Source organism: Microtus pennsylvanicus, chromosome X (assembly GCF_037038515.1).
Source record: "Microtus pennsylvanicus isolate mMicPen1 chromosome X, mMicPen1.hap1, whole genome shotgun sequence".
Classification (NCBI taxonomy): Eukaryota; Metazoa; Chordata; class Mammalia; order Rodentia; family Cricetidae; genus Microtus; species Microtus pennsylvanicus.
Genome location: NC_134601.1, coordinates 42,863,289 through 42,877,297, shown reverse-complemented (window position 1 = coordinate 42,877,297; position 14,009 = coordinate 42,863,289). Strand labels below are relative to the sequence as shown.

Below are 14,009 nucleotides of genomic sequence, written 5' to 3'. Positions count from 1 at the left end.
TTGTTTCGGCCCCGGGGAGGGGGTGCTTTAGGAAAGGTCGCCTGGGTTACGCGGGGCTGGCTGGCTGAGGTGACCGTGAGCGGCCCCTCCAAGGCGAGGCCTCAACTGTGCGGGGGGCCCTCGCAGGCCAGGCCGCGTGGGCCGCGGTCTATGGAAGCGGGGCGGGGGGAGGGTGTTCCGTGCCTTTCCCGCTTTGCTTTCTCGAGAGCCCCTCCGTCTGGTTTTTTGTTTGTTTGTTTTTTGGGGGGGGGGCATTGTTCATCGGTTGTCTCTTTTGTACATTGGAGAGCAAAGAGATCCTCCCAGCTGCCTTGGGAAAGAGTGCAGCCGCCGCCGCCCTGTGAGTGGAGGTCACCCCGTGTTTTCGCGCTCCTCCCTTCCCGCTCTTCCTCCCCGCCTCCTGTCCCCCTCGGCACCCCTCCTCCGTCTCTTCCTCCAGCTGCTCCCGCTCCTCCTCCTTCTCTGAGCTCCGGACGTCCTGCAGCATCTTGGGTAAGCCTCCCCACACCTCCCTGCCTCCGAGGCGAGGACAGCGGCAGCGGCGCGCTCTGGGTCTGGGGTTCCTGTGGCTGTGGAGAGTAGGGACCCCGTGGCGCGATGGCGCGTGGCCCACCATCTTGTTTCGGCCCCGGGGAGGGGGTGCTTTAGGAAAGGTCGCCTGGGTTACGCGGGGCTGGCTGGCTGAGGTGACCATGAGCGGCCCCTCCAAGGCGAGGCCTCCACTGTGCGAGGGGCCCTCGCGGGCCAGTCAGCATGGGCCGCTGTCTACGGAGGCGGGAGGGGGGGTGGTCCGTGCCTTTCCCGCTTGGCTTTCTCGAGAGCCCCTCCGTCTGGTTTTTGGTTGTTTGTTTTTTTGGGGGGGGCATTGTCCATCGGATGTCTCTTTTGTACGTTGGAGAGCAAAGAGATCCTCCCAGCTGCCTTGGGAAAGACTGCCGCCGCCGCCGCCCTGTGAGTGGAGGTCACCCCGTGTTTTCGCGCTCCTCCCTTTCCGCTCTTCCTCCCCGCCTCCTGTCCCCCTCAGCCCCCCCTCCTCCATCTCTTCCCCCTCCTGCTCCCACTCCTCCGCCTCTTCCTCCTCCTGCTCCGGCTCCTCCTCCTTCTCTGAGCTCCTGAAGTCCTGCAGCATTGTAGGTAAGCCTCCCCGCACCTCCCTGCCTCCGAGGAGAGGACAGTGTCAGCGGCAGCAGTGCGCTCCAGGGCTGGGGTTCCCGTGGCTGTGGAGAGTAGGGACCCCGTGGCGCTATGGCGCTTGGCCCATCTTGTTTCGGCCCCGGGGAGGGGGGTGCTTTAGGAAAGGTTGCCTGGGTAACAAGGGGCTGTCTGGCCGAGTTGACCATGAGCGGCCCCCTCTGAGGCGAGGCCTCAACTGTGCTAGGGGGGGGGGCCCTCGCGGGGCGGGCTACATGGGTTGCAGTGTACGGAGGCTGGGGGTGGGTGGGGTGGGTGGGGGTGGGGGCTCCGTGCCCTTCCCGCCCCTCCTTCTGGTTTTTTGTTTGTTTGTTTGTTTGTTTCTTGGGGGGGTTGTACATAGGATGTCTCTTTTGTACGTTGGAGAGCTACTGAGATCCTCCCTGCTGCCTTGGGAAAGGCTGGTGGGCCCTTCTGAACTTTCCAGCCTCGGGCTCCTTGAGGCCCTTCACTTCTGCCCAACCCCTTTCCCTGGACAGCCAGGAGTTTTTCAGTGCCGATCCCCTTATTCTTCCCAAAGGGACTGCCCTCCTCGGCCACAGAAATCTTGCTCTATTTAGTTGTTGTCTAGACTATGGAGGATAAAAGCCCCGAGGGGAGAGACGTGGTCTTAGGCGTGATTTTCCCGTCAGTGAGCTGTGTGGGGTTTTTTTTAGAGGTGGATGGGGCGAGCATCTCAATTCGGAGGAGAAAGTTTGAATTGTTCTCAGGAAGAAGTCTCAGTGACAAGGGAACCAGTTTCTTCCAAATGCGGGAGATTTTATCCAAGGACCTCTCTTTTGTTTGGAGGATTTGCTCACTTTTATTTTAAATCTGAGCTGGAGTTTTTTGCTTTTGTTGGTTGGGGTAGGATTATGAGTTTTAGTGCCTCTTAGTGGCTCCTGTATTCGATACCTAAAAACATTTTTATTTTTAAACTACACAGTTCTCCGAAGGGTTTGTGAGGTTTCTTGCTTTAAGAGTTACAATATAAATTCAAGCCATCTTATGTTTAAAAAAAAGTCTATAAGGCGCTGGTTTATTTATGAAATTCAGTTAGATCTGTGTGATTTGCTTTAATGTCTGCAAAAGCAATTGTCATAGCATTTGAATGTTTTGATGCTGTCGCTCCTTTACAGGGCAGTGATGTGTTAAAGAACTGTTGCAAAGATGAAGAAATAGCCTCAGTCCTTAAATAGAACCAGTTGTGTTTTTTCTTTTAAATTGCATTTATTTGTTTATATTTCTCTTTTTTGGTGTATGTATGTATGTAGGTGTGCCCACACTACAGTTTGGAGATCAGATGACTGCTTGGTAATACGAAGTTCTCTCCTACTGAGTAGGTACCCACAATGAATCTCTGATTTTGTTTTGGTTGTAAGCTCCCTTACCTGCTGAGCCCATCTCACTGAAACCCCGTTTTATTTTGTTTTTTTTTTTTTTTTTTGTTTTGTTGGTTTTTGAGAGGGTTCCACGTAGCCCAGGCTGCTCTTGAACTTGATATGTAACCGAGGCCATCCATAAACTCTTGATTCTGTTGGCTCAACCTCCCCAATACAGTGATTACAGGTAAGAGCCAACGTGCCTGTCCCCTTAGAGTCAGTTCTTGAACAAGTGTCTTCTGACTTTCACCTAAGGTTCAATTCATTGAATAATGCCTCGCTTTTTATGGGCATCTCAAAGTGCCTGAGAAAGATAGGGAAAGAGGGTTTTATGTATACAGTGTTCTGCTTGTAGGCAAAAAGAAGACACCAGATCATGTTATAGATGGTTGTGAGCCACCATGAGGTTGCTGGGAATTGATCAGGATCTCTGGAAGAGCAGCTAGTGCTCTTAACCTCTGAGCCATCTTGCCAGCCTGGGTCACCTAAAATTTTTAAGAAGTATTATTCAATTTTTCCTCTCTACATTTTTTCTTTCTTTCTTTTTTGTTTTTTTGTTTTGTTTTTCAAGACAGGATTTCTCTGTGTAACAGCCCTGGCTGTCCTGGAACTTACTCTGTAGATCAGGCTGCCTCAAAGTCACAGAGATCCATTTGCCTCTGCCTCCTGTGTCCTGGGATTAAAGATGTGAGCAATCATTCCCAGCCCCTCTATACATTATTTAATGTTTTATTTTTTAGATGCATTGGTGTTTTGCCATGGGTATCAGGTCCCCTGGAACTGGAGTTACAAACATTTTTGAACTGCCATGTGGGTGCTAGGAATTGAACCCAGGTCTTGTGGAAGAACAGTAACAGTCAGTGCTCTTAACCCCGAGACTTTATATTTTTTATTTTAGCGTTTGAATAATATTACATCCAAGTATGCTGAAAAATTGAAGAATAGTATTGAAAAAATTCTGATGATGAAGAGTTCCATACCTCAACTTTTTCTTTTCTGTTCAACTCCTTCCCTCCGACTGTTAAATTTTCCAATTAGACTGGCCTTTTTAGCCCAGCATTTTACCACTTAGCATTGCTTTTTTATTAAGAAAAGGGAAAGGGGTATAGCATCCTATGCCTTCCTTTTCTTACGCTTATTTTTCTAGGAGAATATTTAGACCCACACAGAATTTGGGGGGAGTACTAGTGATCAATTTGTATGTACTAATTATAGCTAAATATTCTTTTTGCTTCAGAGAGGACATTAAATCTTATTTCTCAAGCCAGCAAGATGGTTTACCAGCTGCCACCAATTCTGACAGCTTGAGTTCAATCCCAGACCCCACAACGTAGGAGAGAACCAGCTCCTTCAGGTTGTCTTCTGACCTCCATACATGCTGTGGCATATGCAAACACACAATTTGAAAAATAATTGATTTTTAGTTAGATTGTTGTAAGTAATAGTATAGGAAGACTTGATTTACTCAGTGAGTTGAGTAAAATTATACATCTATAATTTTTAAAAATTCATTCTCTACAAATTAGTTTTTTATTAAAGGGTCTTTGTATTATCTTTAATGGGAAAATTGTAACACTAAGTACCGTTTAGGTCCAATGATCCACTTTAATTTTTTTATATATTCTTTAAGTTAATTCACACATACTTTCCATAAAGGTAAAAGAGTTGCAGGAACAGCTATTTGATAAAAATCTAGGCATGGTATTCTTTTTTTGTACTTTGAAAAATGAAAAGCATCTAGGCATGGTAATACATACCTGTGATCCTGGCAGTTGGGATGCAAAAGCAGGAGGATCACTGGAAGTTCAAGGCTGGTCTGGTGTATATTACAAGTTCAATCCAACCAGGGTTACATAAGAAGGTCCTGTCTCAGAAAGAGAAAGAGGGGCAGTATGAAGGGAAAGAAGAGAGAGAATGAAAATATAAACAAATGTTTTAATTATTTTTACTGCATTTATTTTAAATGCTTTTAACTTATTTTTATATATTTTAGTGTGTGTGTAGGTAGGTGTATGCACATGTGCTCAGTGTGAGCATACATACGTTCTCGAAGGAAAACTTGTATAGTTTTCTCTTTGCATTATGTGGGTTCCAGCGATTGAACTTAGGTAATCAGGCTCTGTGGCAGTTCAACTGATGCATTTTAGCAGCTGAGACAATCTGTTTTCTCCTCTCTGTTCTAAGAATCAAGCTCAGGCTCTAGTGCATGCTAAGCAAATGCTCTGCCACTGAACTGCATACCTAGCTTTTGATTTTTCAAGCCAGGCTTTCGCTACGTAGCTCAGGATGGTATTGACTTCCTATGTATCCTATCCCAGCCGCAAACTCATGATTCTCCCTCTTTTCCCTCTGAAATTCTGGGATTACATTTGAATGTGAGCACATCTAGGTATAACTAAGATGTTTTTAAAATTTTTTATTTTTAAAGAGAATTTGTAGAGTATATGGTATGTCTATGAGAATTCAGGATATAACTTAAAATTCTTTTTAATGAAGCAGTTCAAATTTTTTTATTTTAATGTAACACCTGGGGGTTTGTTTGTTTGAGACTGGGTTTCTCTGTAGCTTTGGAGCCTGTCCTGGAACTAGTTCTTGTAGACTAGGCTGGCCTCAAACTTACAGAGATCCACCTGCCTCTGCCTCCTGAGTGTTGGTATTAAAAGTATGTGCCACCACTTCACGGGCAACACCTGTTTTTTTTAAAGGTCCAAATAAGGCTGCAAGATGTTGCTTATAGAAAAGCACTCGCTTAGCACATGTAAAATCTTTTTTTTTCTGAACAAGTGAAACTTTATTTCTCTAACATTAGTATTAGAAGACACAGAGAAGAGGCCAGTAAGATGGCTTGATGGATAAAGTGCCTGCCACACAAGACTGATGACCTGAGTTCAATCTCCTGATTCCACAGTGGAAAAAGAGAACCAAACCCTAAAAGGTTTGCCTTTACCTTCACATGAACACTGTGGAACCCTTGTAATCACACTCTCACTCACATATACAAATAGTAAATTCCAGCACTTGGGAGGCAGAGTGGTAGGAGCATCAGGAGTTAGAGGTCATTCTCAGCTATGTAGCCAGTACAACTTGTATTACATGAGATCCATCTCAAAAACAAAAGCCAAAATCTTGTCTTACTAGCTTTAAAAAATGTTTAATACAAAAAGTCTAACAACATTATCAGTATATTTTACTATTTACTCTGAAATTAATTTTAATCTTCCTAAAATTTAAATATGGGCATCACATATATTTGCAGGTGCCCAGGGAGACCAGAAAAGGGTGTCAAAATCCCTGGAGCTGGAGTTATAGGCAGTGTGAGCTGCCTACCTCTTGTGTGTCTTCTGAACTCCCATCCTCTGAGTGACCAGCAAGCGCTTTTAACCACTGAAGCATCACTCTAGCCCTTTTTAATCACTCTTTTATGTGTATGGTGTTTGCCTGCTTGTATGTCTGTGCACCATATATATACCAAGTGTCCACAGAGGCCAGAAGAAGGTATTTGATCGCCTAAGACTGGGAGTTATAGATGGTTGCGGGTCAACATGTGGATACTGGTAATTAAGCCCAGGTCCTCTGCAAGGACAGCAAATGCTCTTAACCACCAAGCCATCTTTCTAGCCACCTGTTTAGTCACTCCTTTTTTTTTTTTTGTTGTTGTTGGTGGTTTTTTTTTTAAATTTATTTATTTATTAAGGATTTTTGCCTCCTCTGCGCCACCGCCTCCCATTTCCCTCCCCCTCCCCTGATCAAGTCCCTCTCCCTCATCAGCTCGAAGAGCAATCAGGGTTCCCTGACCTGTGGGAAGTCCAAGGACCGCCCACCTCAATCCAGGTTTAGTAAGGTGAGCATCCAAACTGCCTAGGCTCCCCCAAAGCCAGTAGGTGCAGTAGGACCAAAAACCCATTGCCATTGTTCTTGAGTTCTCAGTAGTCTTCATTGTCCGCTATGTTTAGCAAGTCCGGTTTTATCCCATGCTTTTTCAGACCCAGGCCAGCTGGCCTTGGGGAATTCCCGATAGAACATCCCCATTGTCTCAGTGTGTGGGTGCACCCCTCGTAGTCCTCAGTTCCTTGCTCCTGCTCTCTCTCCTGCTCCTGATTTGGACCTTGAGATTTCAGTCAGGTGCTCCCATGTGGGTCTCTGTCTGTTTGTGTGTGTCCTTTCATCGCCTGATGAAGGCTAATATTCAGGAGGTTGCCTATATGTTTGTCTTTGGATTCACCTTCTTATTTAGCTTCCCTAGGATCTCTAATTATAGGCTCAATGTCCTTTATTTTTGGCTAGAAACCAAATATGAGTGAGTACATCCCATGTTCCTCTTTTTGGGGCTGGCTTACCTCACTCAGGATAGTGTTTTCTATTTCCATCCATTTGGCCTCAAACTTACAGAGATCCAACTGCCTCTGCCTCCTGAGTGTTGGTATTAAAAGTATGTGCCACCACTGCACGGCCAACACATGGTTTTTTGTTTTTTTAAAGGTCCCAATAAGGCTACAAGATGTTGCTTATAGAAAAGCACTCGCTTAACACATGTAAGATCTTAAATTTGATTGCCAACACCACAAAGATAAAAGTCTAAATACTGTAAACAAGTTAGATTGTAAACTTCTGAAGAATGGGACTACATTTTATTCTTTATTTTCCACTAGAGTATAGAGGGTAATGGAAATTTGGTAATGAATTAATCTATGAAGTACTTTAGGTAATTTTCTTTTACTTTTCAGTTAGAAATGATAAAAAGTACTTAAGCAAAGTATTTATATCTATCTTATTATAGTAATAATAGCATTCATTTCTAAAGTATAAAGAATAAGTCCTAGTTAAAGATATTACTTCTACTCGAAAAACCAAAAAAAAAGATATCACTTACATTGAAATTAAAATTTATTGAAACATGACAAGATAATTATGTTTTTATGTAGCATTCCTTTTAATTTTTATTTCCAATTCTAAAATTCATCCTATTTTTCAGGTAGTAATTGCTTAAAATATTCATGAGTTTATTTGCTAAATTTACATTCATTCAGGAATAAGCCAATTTGGGAAAGTATTAGATGATGGGTACATTTGATAGTCCCCATTTGGGGATGGGGTTACAGTTGTGAGAAGCCATGCCTAGTTTACATTAATATTTTATTATTCATTGTGTATTTGTGTGTGCAGGTTTGTGTGTGTGTGTGCGCACGCCACAGGACAACCTCAGGTGCCATCCTCAAGAATGCCATCCCCTTCCTTGAGACATGGTTTCCTCATTGGCCTGGAGGTTACTGACTATGACAGTCCTGCAAGCAATTGTCTTTCTTTGCCTCCTTACTTCTGGAATTGCAAGTACATACTTTTATGCCTAGCATTCTTATATGGATTCTAGCATTATCAGACTCAGGTCCCATGCTTGAAGAGCAAGAACTTTACTGCTTGATCTATTGCCCCATCCTTTATAAAAAATTAATGTGGGTTTGTGCTTGTACACATGCCCGCTCAGACATGTGACATGAGGAAGTGAGAGAACAGTTTGTGAGAGTCATTTCTCTCCTGCTATGTGTACTGGTACTCAAATTCAGGTGGTCAGACTTAGTGGTAGAGGCATCTTCATCCACTAATCCTTTGTGGGGGGCGTAGTATGAGACAGGATTTCTCAGTGTAACAGCCCTTGCAATCCTGGAGCTAGCTCTGTAGACCAGACTGACCTTGAACTCACAGATATCCACCTGCCTCTGCCTCTTGTGTGCTGGGATTAAAGGCATGTGCCCCCGCTACCACCTGGCAGCCACTAAGCCATCTTGCATACTCTTTTTAATTTTTTTTTATACAAGATCTCATGTATTCCAGGCTATCCTTAACTTCACTTACAATTAGCCAATTGTTATGGAACACTGTGTTCTCTGGGAATGATGTAGCCATTACCTTGTTCAACTATCAGCAGCTATGATTTCCTGAAGGAGACCTACACAAGATTGGGTCCATTAATTTTTCTACATGGAATGGGAAAGGGGCTTATGATCCCACATCCTTCCCTGAGAATTATAGACAGTTAACAGTTAGTAAAGGAGGGGGCTTATGAGGCCACATCCTTCCCCAAGGATTTATAGGCAATTAAATATTGATGTGATGTGAGACAGAGGGCTGGAATTTGAGGGCCCTTGAACATAAGGAGCATAATGAAGTACCTCTCAGATGATGTATTGGAGGTGAAACATATTTAAATAAAAGTAGGTAGTTTGAGCTCTCCTTCAACAAAAAGTGAAATATTTAATCCTTCATAAGAGAGAGTTACTTTTGAAGGCCTTTTTGACTGGAATTGGAAAATCATGGGGCCTTGGAAGGAAGGTATGCTGTTTAGCCCCCTCAATTATGGAGGTTAGATATCAGGCCCTCTTGGTTACAGAGTGTGCATTTGAGGTCTAATAGACAGAAACTGATGATGTTTAAGAGTGGAAGATTTCAGTAGACTTAGAGAGAGTAGCAAAGTCACAAACCACTTAGTGGAAAGAGAGTGTCCCAGTCTACCTTGTGCAGTGGATGAAGGACTTCATCACAGTTTAGAAGATTCACATCTCTAAGCACACTGTGGCATGCCTGGCAGCAATCTGAGCATCATCCGTCAGTCATGATTGGCAATCTCATGTTCTAAGTCCTCCTGAAGATTATGATCAGCTACACTGGTGTGGGCATGAAGAATGAGGCCTTTTCATTCTGGTGACTCTAATGAAGGAAAGATGACCCAAGGCTTAGGTTTTATGATCTCAGAGCAGAGCTTGGTGAAGTCCCTTGGGTCACACATGTATTTTCTTGGTGGTCATGGTTAGAATGGAAATATCTAAGGTCCTCCATTAGTGGGATAATTCTGTGGTACATGAGCACATTCTCTGAGGGACCCTTTGACCCTTGTCCCCTTGAGCAAAATGGAAATTCTGAGATGACTTTAGTAAAAAACAGTCATTCTTTTGACTCTTCTTGAACAGAGATTGATGTCCTTCACTGTTGTTTGTAATAGCAGAAATGCCTGATGACTACTTTAACCCATGGGAAGTTCTAATAACCCATCATCAAAAGGGCATGGTGTGAGATGCCTTGAGAATAGGGACATTTTGGAGAGCCTCTATTCAGAGGGGAAGCTTCTGAGGTCATTCTGAAATGAATTGATTAGATAGAAAGTGCCAGGCCCTGTTTAACCAAATAGCAAGATCCACTCACTCCATTGTGCAGAAGGGAAAGGCCTAGCTTACCTTGGGTGATGGGGCAATGGTTTAGTTCTGTATCATTTGCTTCCAACTGTTCTGCCCGGCTCCCATGATCTATATACTACATCGCCTGTTGAGAAGAATGCAAGAAGCAATACAACACTCTTCCAAGATGTTAAGTGGTTCTGTGGTCCTTATGCTTTCTAAAGGTTGTATTGTTCTGTGTCTATCCATCAATGAAAGATGTGAACGTTGCATTCAGGACAACTAACTTCTGGGCAGATAACACGACTATTAGTTTTAGCTTTCTATATTTTGACCTCTGATCTAAACCTAATATCTTCAGAGGTCCTATTGGGTGCAAGTGTTTTCCTAGCAAACTTGGTTGTAGGGATTGGCATAAAGGTAAGATGAGTCCAGGGGTCCAGTGAATGTTGCCCATGAAAGGAAGGGGAAGCTCTAGGGCCTCCCAGTGTCAGAGGCTAGATCTGAATATAGAATGAAGAAATGATACCTGGTTGGTCATGGGAGCCAATTCTGAAGTCTTACTCATCGTTGTGGCATAGGCCAGACATCCTTGGGCAAATAATTAGATCTCTGTAGTCTTTTTGGTTAAAGGGCATAATCATAGACCCCCTTTGCTTTACACTGGAGTAAATGTGGGCAGATCTGATTCCCCCTTATAAAGCGTGAGTCGTGTAAGGAATACGTGGTCTGAGGACTCTTTAATCTTTTGGAAAAGACTTGGATCAAACTTGCAAAATAAGAAAATTTGAGGGCATTTTCCGTAAAATGCATACTTAAGACCAATTTGGGCAAATGGGGAAGGTCTAGAATAGGTTCTGTCCTAGGAGGAAGGTCTGATATTCTCTTCAGTGACATAAGAGTGAGGTAACTTGTGAAGAAGAGAAACACTGGGGCCTTTGTGTAAAAGGGAAAATTTTGAGCCCTAGTTGGCTAAGGGTGTGAGTTGAAAACCCCTTGGGCAGAGGTGGTAAGTGTCATGCACCATTCTGTTGCAGGTGAATGTCACTGCTACCTCATTCAGTGAAGGAGGGTCCCATCACTGCACTTCAACTTCCAGCTGTTCTTTAGAGTTCCCACATCATCAGTTGAGTCTTGCATAGTTCGGGAGCAACCAAAGCCTTCTTCAATGAACCTACATGGCTGTCCCTGGCAATGTTGCCTCTTCTTTCAGGTTGTCTTCATAGTTCATATATAGGCAGCAATGGTTGGAAAAGTGGACTTCTATTGATTAGACTGAAGCGCATAGCTTAAGATCCAGTCTCAAATTCTACACTTTGGACCTGGGCCCTCAAACCAGACTGGAGCAATTCCTTTCCTTAGCCAGTACAGTACAGGCAAAGGAGACACGATGGGACTGCTTCATTTCTGGTGAGAATCTTAAATGCAGAAGAATCAGATATTTACTGTTTTGTCCTAGGATAACAGCTCATTGTTATCTGACAGTCTTTTTGTCATCTGGGCATGCCTGGACACCCAGATAAGAAGGGAAACATTGAGACCTTCTCAGTTAGAGGAATAGAGCTGAGGTTTCCACAGATAGAAGTGGTTGCTCTGAGGAGGTCAACGTCAGGGAGTATTTATTTAAAGCATACATGAGAAATTGGTGAAGATAATGACCAAATTTTCATGTCACTGATCTGATCTGTATCCTCTTGATCAGAGGAGTTTGTATTAATCCCCTTGAAATGAAATGGTGTGTCTAAAGTTACCTTGTCCAAGGTAAGTAGAATGTACCCACCTTCCTTGACAGGTACTTTAGAGTCAGAGTTTCTTTTTAAATAAGTATTGGGCCTAGAGTTTATCTTGGAATGGAGGGAAAATCTGGGACTCATTTGTTAAGAAGAATGTCTCAAACCTACCCGGTAATATCAGGAAGTGTGTGGCCCCCTCACCCAAAATGAATATATAAGCTTCCTTAAGACAAACTGGAAAGATGCAGGGCTCCCTTTGATTCAGGGGGAATATATGATGTCTTTATGATCAAAGGGAGAAGGAGTAAGTACCCTTGGGGAGAAAGGAGTTTCTGAGGCCCATGTGGCAAGGAAGATAGGGTCAGAGTGTAAAAATATCATATTACTCCAAGCATAAATTCAATTGACTTCCATACCTCATATGGTCCTAGCATTGCCTCACCATCTAACTCCTCTTCCCAGTTTAGGATGTCCATATATTTAGCTGAATCTGCAAGAAATCAAGCATTAAATCTAGGATTCATTAAGAGCTTGGGAGGGAGTCCTAGATCTGGGTGGGAATGAGGAGGCCACACAGTAAAGGGTGATTTTACTCAAGGAATTGGCATGGATTCCAGGATTTGCTCACACTTCTTGAATCTTGTGAACTGTAAGTGGAATGACCCCATGCCCTTGGGCCAAAATGGGATATTTTAAGGCCCAAGTCATCAATGCAAAAAAAAGAAAAGAAAAGAAACAAGGTATGGGAAAGAAGACAGATGCAAGACCTTGTTGGGCAAAGGGGAATGCCACTACTTACCTTTAGGAAAGAGGAGGTCCATGCACTCCCTAGTCATTCTCCAAATCTTCAGTGAACTCTTGAAAATCCTTATCTCTGAGGGCTCCTTCTGAGGTTAGAGAGCAATCAGCGGGTTTCTCTGAAAAGTTGAGTCACAGTCCCTAGGTGTGTTCCCCGTTTAAACTCATAATAACCTGCACAGGTGTGGACATGGAGGACAGGCACCTTTCTGATGAGTAGCTTGAAAATAGATGGCCTTGGATTCAGGGTGACGATTCTATTTTTGTGCCATGTCACTTCCATCTAGAGTTCCATGAGGTTTTTTTGGTGGTCAAATGTGTATTTCCTAGCCACTTTGGTTTGGGGGAGAAGCTCTAGTCTCTCTTAGTTGTTGGATAGACCTGAGTTGGCCCTGAACACAAAGAGAAGCCCTTATATTTTTCTTGGTAATAGGGACTCAGACTCAGGTACCTGTTAGTCAGGTCTAAATATCTGAGACACACTCTTCAGTCACAAGGCCACTTCTGTAGCTTGCTTCATCAAAGTGGTGTGCCCCAGACCCCTCCAATACAGACAGAGGAAGGCTAAAGTTGTATTAGTCAAAGAATGTATGTTACTACAGCCCCTATTTGGCATATGATGGAAGTCAGGGACTACTGTGGTTTGGGAAAATAAGTCCAAGTCTCTCTTCAGAAGAAATTTCAGAGAGGTGTCAGCTCCCTGAATTAGTGAGTTAGTTTACTTCTGAGGGGGATATCCAAGACCTGATGGAGATTTTAACTGAGGCATGAATTGTCCTGGTTCTGGAAGAATGAGTCTGAAGACATGTTGTGACTTTGCCAAAATTCTATGGCTCATTGTTTCTAAAGGGGTTGTTTTTATGACCTTCTTGGGACATTGGAGATGTCTGAGTCCACTTGCTTCTCAAGTTGTAAGTCCTAGGTCCCCTTCAGTCATTGAGAATGTGTGTGACACTTTTGTTCTGAAGTTGTAATAATGAGGTTGTTTAGCAATTATTGAATGTCTGAGATCTCCTGGATCTCAAGGGAAAATAGTGTCAATGTACCCTTGAACAATGTGAAATGGCTGAAGGACAGTTTTGGTATTGAGGGGATACTAGTTTGAAACTCCCTTTGCCTAGAATCACACCAAGCCCCCTTGGTTTTAGACAGATAAGATTGAGGCTACCTGGGCCATTTGGGAATATCTGAGAAATCTCTGGTTCTGAAGGACAGATCAGAAGACCCCTCTGTCCATACAAGAGTTTGGAATATCTGTGTTTCTGTAGTGGTAGGGCTATAGCCTGTTTGAGAATTAATGTTGCATTCTCATTCCTGGTTCAGAAGAGATGTGCCTTAGCTCCCTGTGAGTTCTTGATAACACTTTGAGCTCCACTTAAGTCATTGGGGAAAGTATGAGTAAATACTCCTGGGTCTGAAGGAATATGTTTGAGGCCCATTTGTCAGAAACCCAATTTTCGAAACACTAGTACAGGGTGAGGATATTTGAGGCATCTACAGGAAAACAGGGAATTTGAGGACACCATTCTTTGGAGACAGAATGTCTCATGCTGTGTTTGGGAAAACAGAAAAGTCAAAGGGTCTGGAAGGGGGCAGTGGAAAATCAAGAGTCAATTTGGAGATTAGTGAATGCCTGAATATTTCCTTTTCTAATCTTCATGAGCATGTAGAGCAACCATGTCATGCAGGGCAGGCAGCAGTATGATCAATCACCAAGAAGCGAGAAGGCAATTCTCAGCTAGGTCTCTGGACCAATTCAG

At 43.5% G+C, this 14,009-nt stretch overlaps 1 long non-coding RNA gene across 4 annotated transcripts; it reads left to right on the top strand.

The window, feature by feature from the left end:
- Positions 1-249: 249 nt before the first annotated feature.
- Positions 250-13,414, top strand: LOC142841272 (uncharacterized). Of its 4 annotated transcripts, none has more exons than XR_012909042.1 (5): positions 250-1,134; positions 2,445-2,509; positions 3,790-3,906; positions 5,362-5,487; positions 7,716-13,414. It is a non-coding gene; the product is annotated as an uncharacterized LOC142841272 (long non-coding RNA). The 4 variants fall into 4 exon arrangements; XR_012909040.1 differs by lacking the exon at positions 250-1,134 and having other exon boundaries at positions 1,484-2,509; positions 7,716-7,880; positions 10,756-13,414; XR_012909041.1 differs by lacking the exon at positions 250-1,134 and adding an exon at positions 2,636-2,739 and having other exon boundaries at positions 1,484-2,509.
- Positions 13,415-14,009: the final 595 nt, after the last annotated feature.